Source organism: Gadus chalcogrammus, chromosome 14, assembly GCF_026213295.1.
Source record: "Gadus chalcogrammus isolate NIFS_2021 chromosome 14, NIFS_Gcha_1.0, whole genome shotgun sequence".
Taxonomy (NCBI): Eukaryota; Metazoa; Chordata; class Actinopteri; order Gadiformes; family Gadidae; genus Gadus; species Gadus chalcogrammus.
Window position 1 is genome coordinate 22926775 of NC_079425.1, and position 15166 is coordinate 22941940.

The following is a 15166-nucleotide window of genomic DNA, read 5'->3' on the forward strand; positions in this document are numbered from 1 at the left end:
TTTAGTTTTTTTTTACACTAACCCCCACCGTTATGACTGTGTTTAACCAATCCCACAAAAAAAAAGACGATGACCAGGTCCGGTGAGAGAAAGAGTACTTCCATCTAAAAATAGGCAAGAATCTTCAAAAGCACTTCCTGTGGGGCCGGCCATAACGCACACACTGACGCGAGATGAGTCGGCTCAACGTGACGATGATGTGAGAGCTTCGTCCGTCCTCAAGCCTGTCTGTCCGTCCGTGCGTTCCTCTCTCTGGATTTAATCGTTGAACCTTCTCCCCCCTTCCCATATGCTCCTCTCCTCTTCTTATATGGAAGCATCAAGCAGAGGCTATGGATGTCACAGCGTGAACCCGGGGAGGCAGAGCGGGCTAGGCAAGGTCTTTCGGCTGCCCGGGTGCTTTTTAAGATGTTGAGGCTTCCCAGTGCGCGAGGGGCCCCTGTTCGGATCATTTGCACCGAGGCTCCCTGTGGCCAAAGACATGGACCCCGAGACGGCTCCCCCATGCCCACCTCCTGCTCCTCACCCTGCCGGCCCCTGGCCCCACGTCACGCTGTGAAGGATGTCCCTCAGCAGAGCTCCGGCCCGGGACACCTATGAGAGCCCAAGCCCGCGAGAGCGCATCCGCAGCCACATGAAGATGGTGATCCAACAGCTGGACGGCATTCTCAAAGAGCTCAAGGATGTGGCCAAGGAACTCCGGGAGGTGAGCTTCATTAGCCGGCCAAGATCAGTGGCCTTTTTTGTTCCAGTGGGGGCTGGGGGTTTGGGGAGAGTGAGGGAGGCGAGGGGATTTAAGGTTTGAAGTGCATGCGCCTCCTCAAGAGAGGGCTGTGCTGAATTAAGTGAAAAAATCATCTCTGAGCCCTGGAAATAATCTTGATTAGGGTTGGGAATACATGAGATCCCCCTTTAAGATTCTCCGGGCTGTCATTCACTTGGTATCAAAGGGCTTCCTTATCGGCGAGCATGCGAGTGTTGTCCATGTCTTCGGCGTCCTCTGAAAGGCTCAGTAGATAAAAGACCTTAATGAAGAGGTATTGAACAGCATGTGCAAAAAAAAGAGATGAAGTCAGTCTGGCAGGAGGTGGGCTTCGCCAAGAAACAGGATGTAGCACTGCATTAGTTATATAACCATTTTGTTCACCTCTGCTGTAGTCCTACTGTATTTTTCTCAACTGCCATGGTAACACACGGAAGTGATTGGAGAGAATGTGTGTCTGTACACACTTCAGTGGAAGATCAACAAAGAAATATCATCTCGGTGTGTGTGTGTGTGTGTGTGTGTGTGTGTGTGTGTGTGTGTGTGTGTGTGTGTGTGTGTGTGTGTGTGTGTGTGTGTGTGTGTGTGTGTGTGTGTGTGTGTGTGTGTGTGTGTGTGTGTGCTTGTGTGTGTGTGTAGCTTTACCTGTGTGGTAGGGTTGCAGTTGCAAAAGCATCTGCCCACGAGAGTGTCCGTAACTGCATTTATATAATGGTTGACACAAACAGAGTACATCTGGTTCTGCACTCTGCCTTGTGCGTGAGCGTGTGTGTATGTTTGTGCGTGTGCGTTTCCAGGTTCAAACAGTATACCTCCTGCCTTGTAATAGTACTGAGCTCATCCTGCAGAGATCCACAGCAGAAGCGTAGAAAGACAGACTGATTAACACAACCCCCTCCCTTCTCTTCATGGCCCATCGCGATCACAGAGAATTTGTGGAGTGCTGTGGTTAAGAGTCAACACAGGCCCACACGTGGTTTGCCAGCAGGTGTGTACGACACACGCGTGCACGTTCATAGGTGCGTAGCGCTGCATATGCATGAAGGAAGAACGTACGCATCTGTGTGTGTGCAAGAGAGTGTGTGTGTATGTGGGGAGGGAGGGGGTGTTCAAGGATTAATCCTGTTTCCTTACTTGCTGTGGAAGGAGGGCTTTAAGCTGACTGTGTAGTGCCATAACTCACCCCACCACCACCACCACCACAGCTCCCAACTCCCCCCCCTGCCCACAACACACCCATCCCTCCCATCTTCTACCATCACACAGCCCGCCCCTTCCCCAGTTCCCTGGCTGGCCAGGGCCGCTCCCCTCCCTCCCTCCCTCCCTCCCTCCCTACCTCCCTCCCTCCCTCCATCCCTCCCTCCCTCCCTCCCTCCTCTCTCGCCTCCTCTCTCCATGCTGTACTCGCACGGGTAGGGAGGTCCAAGGGCAGAGCATCCAGCACTCCCCTTCAGTGGCAGGCCGGGGGAAGCTGACCCGCATGCTGCAGTGATTGATGGTTATATGCTGGCTGCAAGTAAAATAATGCTGGCTGGAGCTATTTATAAAACAAAAACACAGCCTGTAACTCTGCCAGCACCAGCGTCTAACACAGTTCCTCTCCCAGACCCTATTAGTGTTCTCCAGCGAGCGGGGCCTCGGCACCGGATCCCCTTTTTATGCTTTCTCCCCGGGAAGCACAAAAGTCCATGCGGTGAAAAGTGGTAGGAATCAAAAGGAGCCGGCGGTGGCAGGCGCTGAGGTGGTGTCGATATCCTGTAATTAGCTGATCTGTGTGATTGCGGACTGTTCCAACTCGAGATGCCGTAGCGGGGGGGGGGGGGGGCGGGGGGAGACTCACTGTTGTAAGCCGTGATGCGTGACAGCCTAATGTTCCATAAAATCTCTTATTCTTGGCCACATTAATGGAACAGTGTAATAGATAACAACTGTCACATAAATACATGACAAATCGGCCGCACAGATGTAAAAACAACGCATGGAAGGAGTCGCAATGGAAGGGGAAGCGGGTTGCGGTTGATCCGGTTGCGTGTGGTGGTGGTGGTTTCTGTAGCGTGTAGCTGGTATTTTCTGGGGAATGGAGCACAGTAATCCATTGGAAGAGATTGGGAGGATTATTACCCATAAAGTCTCTGGGGAACTGGTCTTATTTCGGAGCGCAGCCTGTGGGGTTAAAGCACCACTTTCCAGCCGGGATGAAGGCTTGTGTACCAGCCGATTCACCCTGACACGGGCCAATTTACGCCAAAGTCTTGATGCGGTGGTGGTCACCCCAAAGCACTTTTTGTTTCATTGTTGTTACAAAAGGGGTCATGTTCTTATTTTTCCATCCAACAAAAATTAAGAACAACAAAAAGCACCAGGCAGGGCCAACAGAACTACATTAGAGTCGGCCCGGCTGTAAAGTAACAATGACTTCAATAGTCCTGATGTAAAACGGCTTGCTGACCAACGGAAGTGTCATGATCGCAACAATGCGTTTCCAGCAACAAACGTACACAAAACCCCAAATTCAGATAAAAAACTGGAATAACGCCTTTGACATGGTAATAATCAGCTTACAGAGTCGGCACATTCGGTCCATATTCCCATAGCCCATTTGTCAAACATTGTCAGCCATTTTGAGACTACAGAAATAACATTACACAAATGCTAATTCCAATAAGTGCCAGGAGGAAGATCTCTCTGCGCTCTCTCATCTGTCCACATCAAAAGAATAATACAACAAGATGTCACGTAATTATTAACATTGATTGACAGATGCCATTGAAGCTGTAAAAAAAAAAAAGGTCCAATAGAAGTGATGTCTATTGGTCCTCAATTCCCTGCTTCGGTGTCACAACTTAAAAGTAATGGTTCAGGGTGTTCCATGACCAGCTCAATAGCCAGCTAAATAGCTAGCTAGTCTTTGGCAGGCTACCTTTATGCAGCCATCATATCAAGAGACTAAATTTCTGGAGTGCATTTGATTCTATTTAGTCGGTAATCATAACACGCCAATTTCTTCGCAGTGGTACTTTCACCAAACCGTTGCTTCAAAGCGAGCTCTGTGCAGACAGAGTTGAAGCATATACTGGGCAAAATATCTTTGAAGACACAATGACGAGGGATAAATTCACAGTAGTACAGACGCCAAGAACTGCGCAGCATTATTATATTACACTGTAGGAAAAATACTTAGTATTGCTTCTTTCAAGCGTTAAGCTTAAATATTGAAATCTGTCTCTCATGATCCGCTGATTTTGTTGTTGTAGTTGTGTTAACAAGGCTTTAACCAACTCCTGTTTACAGTTCATGTGTCGCATAGTCCACTCCTGAGCAAACATTTATTCCTGTCTTTAGTGGAGGTCTACCTATGTCGATGGTTTGTTATAAGCTGGGATCATGGATAAATGGATAATTTTTATCTAAGGCCTAGATTTCCAGTCGACATTTTCAGTGCTCTCAGGGGATCTTCAAATAATAACAATGACAATAGCAATCTTGGCATTACAATAATTGAGCTTGGGTGTCGTTTTTTTTTATAAATATTTGTATTTATACTTTAAATACTTAAAAAGAAAATGTATTACTCGATCATTATCTTCATCTTTTGGGGTCTTCTCCTAGCCCATTGATGAGTTAAGAGGGGGATAGACATCATAGGACGTCTATGATGATGTACATTGGGGCTCAATATTTGATTCTGGTACCTTTCGGCTGGATATCAAACATCCTCACCACTATATTTGTCCCCCTGATCTGATTATGTAGAGACTGATTAATTTAGGAAATTAATGATTCAATATTGTTTTAAATTTCCAGATGAGAATGAGGAATATTTGGGTGCACATCTGGTCAGTAAAATATTCAATGTTGATTGAAATAAACGGGCTCATTTGTGTTGTTTGTGATGCCCTCTTGAACACACCACTACATCCATTGGCAGTTAAACAATTTCTAATCATTTCAAAATCCTTAAGCTGGCTGGCTGCTCAACAAAAAGAGAAACACGCTGAATAAGGTCTGCCACGTTACCCACATTTGTGGTACAAGGAAGCACAAGGTTTTCACAAGGCCAGGGTTTCTTATTCAAGCTTTTCAAAACAACATAAAGGTAGCAGTTACTCATTATGGCGAGCTAGTTGCTTGAATCAAACATGACTCAGCGCAAAGCCAACGATTGAAAACACATTGAAAAGAGTACAGATTGTGTACATGGCTGTTGCGATGATTGTGTGATTTTGTACAAGATCTAAACCCCATCATCCACGCATCATGAAACAGCTCCTCCCAATCACAGATAGAATCTTCTCTTCAATGTCAAATCCCAAATTTTGCATTTAAGCACACGCACGGTCTCTCGTGAAGACGGCGTGTTTACGGAGAGATGAATCGGGTGGGATCTGGGGGGTTATGACTCAGATGGTTCGTACGCTGATAGTCGATCTGCTAGGCATCGAAGGCTGGCAGCCGAGGCAGCTGGGAAGGAAGTAATTCATTCTGGTATCATATCAACACTTGCCTCCGCGTTCCGGGAACCACGAACCAGGAGGAGGAGCGTGGACGACGCCACAACAAATACGGCCAAAACACCTGCTACTGATCACCACACCGAGCACTTTGTGAAAGTATTTTAATAAACAACAACTAATAAAACAGCAAACGGGGAACAGATGGGGAAACACAGCACACATCCCCACCCTACCCCCAAACTCTGGTTATCAGGGAGATACAAGAGTGGCCAATTGAAGGCAATAAATGAAGCGGAAAGGACAATGAAATAGAGTGAAAAAAAATAAAAATAATGAAACTAGGGGGGATAGGGAAGCACATCTTTGTGTGTGTGTATGTATGTATGTATGTATGTATGTATGTATGTATGTATGTATGTATGTATGTATGTATGTATGTATGTATATATATACATATATAAATATATACATAGATAGATAGATATATATATACATATATACATATATATATATATATATATATATATACATATATATACATATATATATACATATATATATATATATATATATATACATATATATATATATATATATATATATATATATATATACATATACATATACATATACATATACATATATATATATATAGACACACAGTATATATATATGGAAGTCAAAGGGTACAGGGAGCCGTTATCCTCTCGAGTGTCGAGTCTTTATGAGGACTCATAACGGGAAGCGCGTCGATGGTCGCAGCGCGTCAACGCTCACGGCTCACAGAGGGATGAGCGCACACACGCACACGCACACACACACACACACACACACACACACACACACACACACACACACCCCCCTACACAAACACAGAAAGTCTACCGTCGCCAGCACGGACACAATTAAAGCTTGAAGCACAAAGAGCAATTATCAGTGGCAGGGAACAGTTTGTCCGCGACGCTGGCCTCTATTGCTCAAGTGTGCAACGGGCATGCGGACGCTGTCTGCGCAATCTCTGCCTCATCCTAGTTGTTCTTTAGCACGGGGCACTCCGCTTCCTGGTCACGCTTAACTCCCTCAACCCCCCGCCCCATCATAAGATACAGCGGAAGAGAAGCAGCAGATAAAACCGGGGAATCGTTCAAAGTGCTCCCTTTTTCACGAAGGATTAGAGAGCAAATCCCTCCTTCTTCTTCCATTGACTAGGCTGAATTTTTGGAAAGCCACAATGGGTGTACAAACGCACCGGGTAAGTGAAAGGGGAGAGGGAGAGAGGGTGCCCTTGAGATGCAAAATGGCATATCATACTCAAACTGAATGTGGAGAACGATCTACAAGGTGTTGGACCAGCGGAAGTAGGACCGGCTCTTCTTATCCCTTCGTCTGCCTCTGGAACAAATGGTCCACTTTGGGTGGCATCAGCTTAGCCCACCAATGGATACAGGGAGGAATAATCTTTACTTAAAGTTGCAGCTATTCACAGTCCTCCCAGCAGCTGCGGTTGAGGAAATAGGCTGATTTGGTTTCTATTCACCGCCGAATACCAACTCCGATCCCATTAACCCGGTCTTCAATTCAAGGCATTTGTGCCGAAAGTGATGTCTGGATGTCTGTTATGGAAAACCGCAATGTAAATGATTTGATTAGAAACGCTCTCTCAGTCTCTTAGTGCACTTTGATTTCTGAGGCGTGCTTGACTGTGGCATTGTTGGACTTTTGTGGGCCCCAGATAAGCTATCGAAAAGCCAGTCGTGCGACGACCGAGCAAGTGAGTGCGTCTTCGGATCTGTTCAGAAACCGGTCAGGTCTGGAGTGAGAACGCACGTCTTAACACCGCCAAATACGGTCGTACCCCCGCTTTGTTTTCATGTGAGATGTGGACCATTGAAGTTCAAATCTCAAAAGCGAGTATTTCCCTCAATATTTGAATATGGAAAATACATTATTGAATTGCGTGCATGTTTTAAATGCCCATTGGAGAAGTTTTGTTTTAGGGTACATGTTTTTGCACCGTAACCATGTGAACTGAGAAATTCCCCAAAATAATCGCTGAATGCTAAGTGGCTACGCAGGATGCACCAAATATAGCACAATCCAATTATTAAACGCAATTTAATTTTTTTACTATGAATTAATCGCCATCACAGAAGCTCTGTGGGTGGCTGGGATGCCTTCTGTTTTTTATCGTTTTTTTCAGTCGAGTGCTCCCAATCAGAAATAACAATCACTTACAGAGCTGTGACAGAATGGACCATTTCCCAGAAAGCAACCATTTTCACTTGGCTGTCAGTTATCGAACGTTGCCTGCCCAGTCTGCCACAGCCCACTGGTCGCCCCTAGCGATGCCGCCATCGCCAGCGGACCACTTGGAAACCCATTGAGGTCAGATTAAGGGCGGGGTTTGGCCCAGGCTCAAACCTGTAAACACCTCGGAACAGCTTTACCTTCACGTGACGACGGCTCTTAGGGGTTAGCCTAACACTATGATACTCGTAAGGGCATGATTAGACACGATATCAGACACACCTCACCCAATAGGTGCCACTGCGTTATAATCACAATTATAAAGAACTGACAAGTGCCCCCTTGCTGTGTCTGCCAATGTATTCCTCCTTCGGGCTGACGTTTCGTGTGCCGAAAAGAAATCCCTTAATTAAACTCGCTGATGTACCCCTAACGGTGTTTGCACACACGCAAACAGAAACGAAAGTCCCCAGCTCCTAGGGACAAATGTATTCCTTTGCAAGTTTAACACCACCACGTCAGATATGCACCTGAGTGGTTGCCTTTAACTCAGCAGAATATACACGCTGTCCACTCGAAAAACGGAATTACACATTCATTATTCCTGGCAGTGGAAAGGCTGATATGTTTTATTTTTTCCTCTTGGTGTAATTATGCCACGGCAGTAGTAAAATGGGAACGCACTTGTATTCGTTCTCTGAACCGATATGATAGGAACATTTCTGATCTGCCGTGTTCTCTTCTGGACATTCTGTTCAAAATCTTAAATACATGAAATTATTAATTAGTTGAGGAGAAAATATTTACGGGCAATTTGATTTGGCCGTCTATAATCCTACCAGTGCACTTGGAAGAGCCCTGAGAAGGGAGAGAAGGAGAGGAGGGAGGGGAGGTATTGTAAAGAGGTAAAGACAACCCCCCCCGCCCCCCCCGCCATCACCAACGTCTAACCTTGAGCGTCGAGGCAGGAAGAAAAGCCCACCAGGAAAAGCATTCCCCGGAGTCTCTTTTACCCGGCTCTACGGCTTATTTAGGGAGCGGGCGCGGCGTATCGACTGGCCCATCATGCCTGGAAAACCCACTGGATTATCCGGCCCTCCAAACGTCTGCCTCCCAGCACCATCAGACTCAGAACACGCTTTAATGAGGACGTTTGGAGTGAACCAGGCCGAAGGAGTCGGCACATTGGGTTTCCCTCACTGATTTCCCTTTGTTATTAGCTATTATTGTATGAGCTCATTAACGATCATATTAGCTGGTTGAAAAACAAGACAAAATGTGTGTCGCTATTTTTTTTTTTACACGTTTTACACATACTTTTGGGAGGGTGAAAAGCAGACAAAGAGATTGTCAGGTGAATCCTCAAACGGTGAATTCTTAAGGTTTTTCGAAAGAAAATGATTGGCAAGAGTTATGCCAAATCTTTTTGGGGAAATGGCAAAAAAGAAAGGACACGTTGGTGAAATAGACGTTGAGAGGAAGAGTGGAGCGGTGGAGGGAAGATGGAGTTAATGGTTCCTACCGCTGCATGCCGCACTGACAGACTGGGCGGAACACTCTAGATCAATTGTTGAAATGGGGCTTGTGGGCGTGTTTAGGATTGTTTGGGTCTATCTGTGCGCTGTGAATAAAACCAGTATGTTGAAGCTAATGGTGTGAGAAATGGCATTCATCTAAGCACACGGTACCCCCCAGAATACAGCTACATCACATTACCGTGTGGGAGCATACGGCACACAGCAGTCAACAGTAGCAAACGCTTGGCAAGTAGGTGTTTCAAATGAGTGTGCAAACGGTAAATGCTGCCGTTCAAATGAATGGGCCTATCCCACATCAGGCTTTGATTTGTCCTTACCCATTCATTGCCTTTGTTCTAAAGATTGGTTTTATTTCGAAGGATGAAGTGCTGTCAAATTTCTATTTTCTTACGATGCCATTTTAATCCTTGACATTTCTGAAGGTAACCTTGTGAAATACTCGTGGTTTAACAGTCTTGTGCTCAGGACTTTGTGGTCCATTTTCAATGCCTTTGGCTGGCTTAAGCATTGGGTCTTGACTAGGTATGCAGCATCACCATTGTTTGGTTAATCACCATTTTTGTATATAAGACCATGGTCCGTAATGACATTAAACCAAGCCAGTGTCCCATTGAGTTGGTTGGCCGAAATCATTACATATAACTGTGTCTGGAAAAACATTGTGTTTAGCAATCGTGATGTATTCTGATCCCAGAAGGGCTCTGTAGCTTTTGACGTAGCTTTTGAAATCAATGACATAACTAATGCCAACCAGGGCCATTTGCAATTTAAATGTAAATAAGGACTTTACGTTATGGTAGCCATAGGATACCATGATATAATTTACTACTCCGTGTCTAAACTCGCTCTTGAACAAAACCTGCAATGCCTAAACGGAGCCCAATGAACACTCATCAAGCTAAAAATCTTAAATTCCCAAACTCTCTGTCGTCAGTTAAAGTTCAAAGGCTCTCTGATCAAACCAACAAGGAGAGGTTTTTTTCAGACAGGGAGGAATTTGATTGTGAGGCCGTTTCAAGTGGATGACATTATTCTGCATTTATTATATCATAGCACACTGATAAGACAGCAGTAATGCGATCAGAGTAGCCCGATCAGATTTATAAAGGAAACCATACATTTGAGGAAGCGGCCAACACAGTTCTACAAAGAAAAGAAGTCTTCACGTTTGCTTCTTGGCTTGTATCTTATCCAGACACTCCCCGTCTGTTCGTCTCTCTCGTCGCTCTCTCGGGCGTTCTCCTGAAATGTCAGTTCATAGTCGGTCACCTGGCTTGGCATGGATGGCTGCCACGTCTGTCATTGTCAAGCTCGTGGCCGTGCACTCTGCAGCGCAGGGCAGGCTAAGTTGAGAGAGGCTCGCGTGAGGGGACAGGGTAATTATTCAGACACGCACTTAAGAGCAGACAGCGACCCAAACATGTCAACAAACTGTTGGGATGATTAATATTCTTTGTCACCTGTGCAGTCACCTGTGTGGCTGCCTGTTTGCACCCACACTCGGCAGAGTATAATATGGCGATGACGCCCAGGCAAATAGAGGGCACTGAGTAGAGACTCGAAAGTAGCAGGGCTCCTATTTATGATAATGTTGGAGCGTCTCTCTCAGTGCATTTTGTTGGACTTGTGATTGGCATTTTGTAATGGTAATTGTAATGGATTTTACACGCATGATTCACCAATCCCAAAAGCTGGCAGGTACTCCAGAACTGCAGACAGTACTACCCAGATGATTGGGCGTCATAATTAGCATCCATGATGACCGTGGAGACGTCACAACGTTTGGATGATGCATCGTATGCGCCGATAATATACCACATTTTTTTTCAATTATTGAAAATATTAATAGTAATACATTGTATTTGTATAGCGCTTCACAGAGGAAAACAAACAACAAATAAGTAAACAAAAAGAAAGGCATAGTTGATCTCATGGACACGTGGAATTCTCTGGTTTAACAGACTTATTTCCATCTATCAAAACTCAATACAAACACACAAATATCTAAATTAGTTAATAAGTTATTCTGCAAGGCAAGATCATGAACTTGCTTCGTGGAATAGCATTGTGTGGAAAAAAAAAAATATGAAAAACACTTTTGCGGAATTAAATGCTCACTCTGAACCATGCACGGCACACTCACAGGCAAAGCACACACACACACACACACACACACACACACACACACACACACACACACACACACACACACACACACACACACACACACACACACACACACACACACACACACACACACACACACAGCTGGCCTGAGAGTGAGTGGTGGGGAAGAGAAGGAGAAGGTTGATGACATGATGAGGAGAAAGTCATCCGCACCGCTGTCCTCAGTTCAACCGTGTGACTCACTGTGTGGCGGCTTACAGCGAGCGAGCACAGATTATTCAGTGGAAATGAGATTGTTCATGGAGATACCACAGAAAGAGAGAGAGCAGAAGCCATTGAAGGCTGTTAAAGGTTGAAAGGGGTAAAAGAATGAGTTACCGTGAGTCACTTCTTAGCCATTTCCATCAATTGTGTAGGAAGGCTTTATGACTCCATTACCACTATAGGTTTCGAACATATGGTCCATCTCCCCTATGAGTCAAGGCCACTTTGTATTGAATTTCTATCAAATATAAATATGTAAAATAAATATGACTGCAACATGACATCACTGCCGATCCACAACGGATGAAATACAGATCACAAAATTGTCAGAAGGATCAATTTCGATTCTGACCATGGGTTAACTATAATAGATGGTTTGAGTGATTTTGATGCCAAAATGGTTTGATGCTATACCTGCATTATTATCTCGATACGATACAGATACTTGACTATTCCAAAGCAAAAACCTTCAATATCAGGTTGATGTTTTGAGCAATTTTGTGTTCAGGCTACTTTAGTGCACTTCTGTAACATGCAGGAGAAAAATCCTGGGTTTGAGCTTCATCACCATGAAGTGCACATTCGGGATCAAGGGCCCTATAAAATATCTGGTGTTTTGCAGTGAAATGTGTCTTAAAAGTAATATTCTGACGTTGAGAATATCAAGTGTTTTTTCATCAAACATGTCTACAATTTTTTTTTTTTTAGGAGACTTTTGCAAATAATTAGTTAGTAGTTTGACAGCGAGGACTACTTTGAATTGTGGCAAGCAACAACCGTAATCATATCGCTGATTTGTGAGTGATTTATTTTAGATATCTTCCACCCCGATGTTGGATGATTTAATGAAATTATAGGCAGGCTATATCACTATGGCACGTGCGCTCAGTTTAAAGAGTAACACGCAACCATGCCTCCTGTTCTCCCTTGAAAGCTAGCATAGCAAAATACAATTGGCACGCCCACTTTGCCTATAGGGAGTGGAAACAGAGCGATGAACAGACTTACACACACACACACACACACACACACACACACACACACACACACACACACACACACCTGCTGTCGCACCTCGACAGAACTCACAGGAAATATACGGCTAAAACACAACCTAAAACACTGTCATTGATAAGTACCGGTGCTAATGAAAAGGGGTGAAGGACCATTTTTAACAGCAGGGTATTGCAAAAATGTCAAGCTGCAGGTTACTGCGAAACCTTGCTAGCGGTTTACTGTGCAACACTAGGTTGAACGAGGACAGGAAAGGAGAGGAGGTGTCGGAGCGGAGCAGGCATCGGTGACCTCAATTTTGTCTATCAAGGCCACAGCCAGAATTATAACTCTCAGAATCAGCTGTTCGCTTTGGCATAGAGGGCATGCTTGATGGAGAGGTTTGTCCACCGTAAGGATTTTCTGAGGCAGGCAAGGGTAAACACAGACGGTTCTTCCGCAGCGTGTTTGGATGTGGACACTCTAGTCAGCGCAAAACAATGAGGATAAAGAGGGCCGCCTGGGGGCCCCCCTATTTCTGCAACAGCCTAAATATAAATATTCACATAAGTCCATGTTAGGCAACCTTACAAATATAGGTGAGGCAAGCAATCAGAAAATACATTGCTGGGAAGATGGATTGAGCAGGAGGGAGAGGTTATAATGATAGATAGAAGGCGGGGGGGGGGGGGGGGGGGGGATGACTGAATTGAGAGAAAGGGCTTATCTCATTGGCTGCAGACGGCAGTGTTTTCCCTGCATGCCCTGGCGTGGAGTGTTTTGCTCGTGCGGATGCATGAACCCCAGAGGGCCACCGGTGCAGCCTGTCATTCCATGATTGGGAGTCATAAGAAAATGATAATACCATGCAAAGATGTGTCGATCTATTTAACATCTGTCCCGACTGAACGAGCACTGAGAAGACTAGAATACCGACCAACCACAAATTGAGACACAGGTCCTCGGATAATTTCCCTTTTGTTCGATTTTTATTTTTTTTATCGAATTTCCAACCAAAAAGCTTTTTTTTTCTTAACACTCCTACTATATATGTATCATAAGCAATATCATTTATTACGCACAAAAATAGCCTAGTTAGTCTACATTCAGCCCAAGACGTCCGCTGTGACCTAAATAGATGCTAATTGGGTGGTGAGAGTCTAATTTTACCTTGGCATCAATAGCGATAGTGCACTCCAGTCATAACAGCCCTGTCCGTGAACAGGAGTTGGGATGCTACAGTCCACAGACACAAAACACAAAAGCTGTCATGGAAATCCCTGCTTTAATTATGCCCAGAAACTGATACTAATCTCAAAGGGGTTTTAATGGCTCATACTCTCTTACCTGTTCATAGTAACTGTCCAAACTAGTAAACAAAACAAAAGGGCTTGTAGCTTAAAATTACATTGACATATCTGTAATTAATGCTGATCATTAGGGATTTCAACATTGTAATAAATAAAATCCCATGCTATAACTCACATAGTCCGAAAATGAGAAATGCTGGCCAGCCCGTACGTCTCTCTCTTTGTTGACAAGAATCCTACTATCGACACTCACAAAAGCCCCAGCAACGACATACAACCCAAGTTCACGACATACAGTTGTGCAGCCACAAGACTAGATCAGTTCATCCTCAATCCCAATCTTATACGTTGTGACTTCAAGGCTGCTTTTAACATTCTATTTTGTCATTAATGTGGTTAGTCGAGGTGTCAGTGTCACACTAGCAGTGGAATGAAAAGCGACAGACGTGATGTGTGCGGGTTCGAACACCCGCAGTGCTGTACTCAAGCAGATAGCTTGATCTTTAGCCCTTTGCGTAGCCGTGAATGGCAGTCTCATAGAGAGCGACACCCCCACCCAGCCACCCACTCCCTGTAATTGATGCCGTTGGCAAAGTGGAAGGACATTAATCTAGACTTTTGTTATTTGACACCTGCATTTGAAATGTTATTGGCACTCCTCGGGAGAGGGGATCTGCAGTGGGACGGAGGGTCTGAGCAGATGTAACCCCACCCAGACACCTGGAGCTAGGGCTCCTTGTGAACCCCCCTAGCCTCTAGCTCTCCTCTGATACAAGGGGCAGAACTTTGAACAGATGTGGGAAATAAAATAATTCCAAAAGTGGTCTGGGGCGAAAGTGAACCTTACCTTGTGATGTGAGAGCTGTTCCCGACTGATGACTGACAGATTGATGAGGGGTTGGACCATGTCCTCTTCATCGTGAATAAGGAGAATTGAAGGCCCACCACCAAACGTTGGGACCACCTGGGTTTAAGGAGTAAAAATAAATAATCAATTATTTCAAACCATATGTTGAATTTGAATCTGAACTTCACTGTTAGTGGTAAGGCAATTAGAGAGAGAGACTCGCACTCGAGTGAATACGAACATGGCACCCTGCTTGCCTGATTTCTACAATTTAAGAGTGTAGTTATATGTAAATGTGTAAAGTGATATGTAAGAGTGTAAAGCGATATTTAATAGTGTAAAGTAATATGTTGGATGGTAAAGTGACATGAGAGAGTAAAGAGGTGTGTAAGATTGTACCGTGATATGAGAGTGTATAGTGATATGAGAGTGCATAGCGATATGAGAGTGTGAAGTGATATGTATGAGGATAAAGTGGTATGCATGAGTGTAAAGTGATGTGTGTTAGTGTAAAGTGATATGTGAGAGTGTAAAGTGATACGAGTGTAAATGTATGTGTAAGAGTTCAACATGATATGCAAGTGTTTAGTAGGGATGGGCAAAACGATTCTTTTCCGGGAATC

At 44.6% G+C, this 15166-nt stretch overlaps 1 pseudogene; it reads left to right on the plus strand.

The window, feature by feature from the left end:
* Nucleotides 1-562: 562 nt before the first annotated feature.
* The window catches only part of LOC130402983 (inhibitory synaptic factor 1-like), a 37650-nt pseudogene continuing 23046 nt past the window's right edge, over nt 563-15166 (plus strand).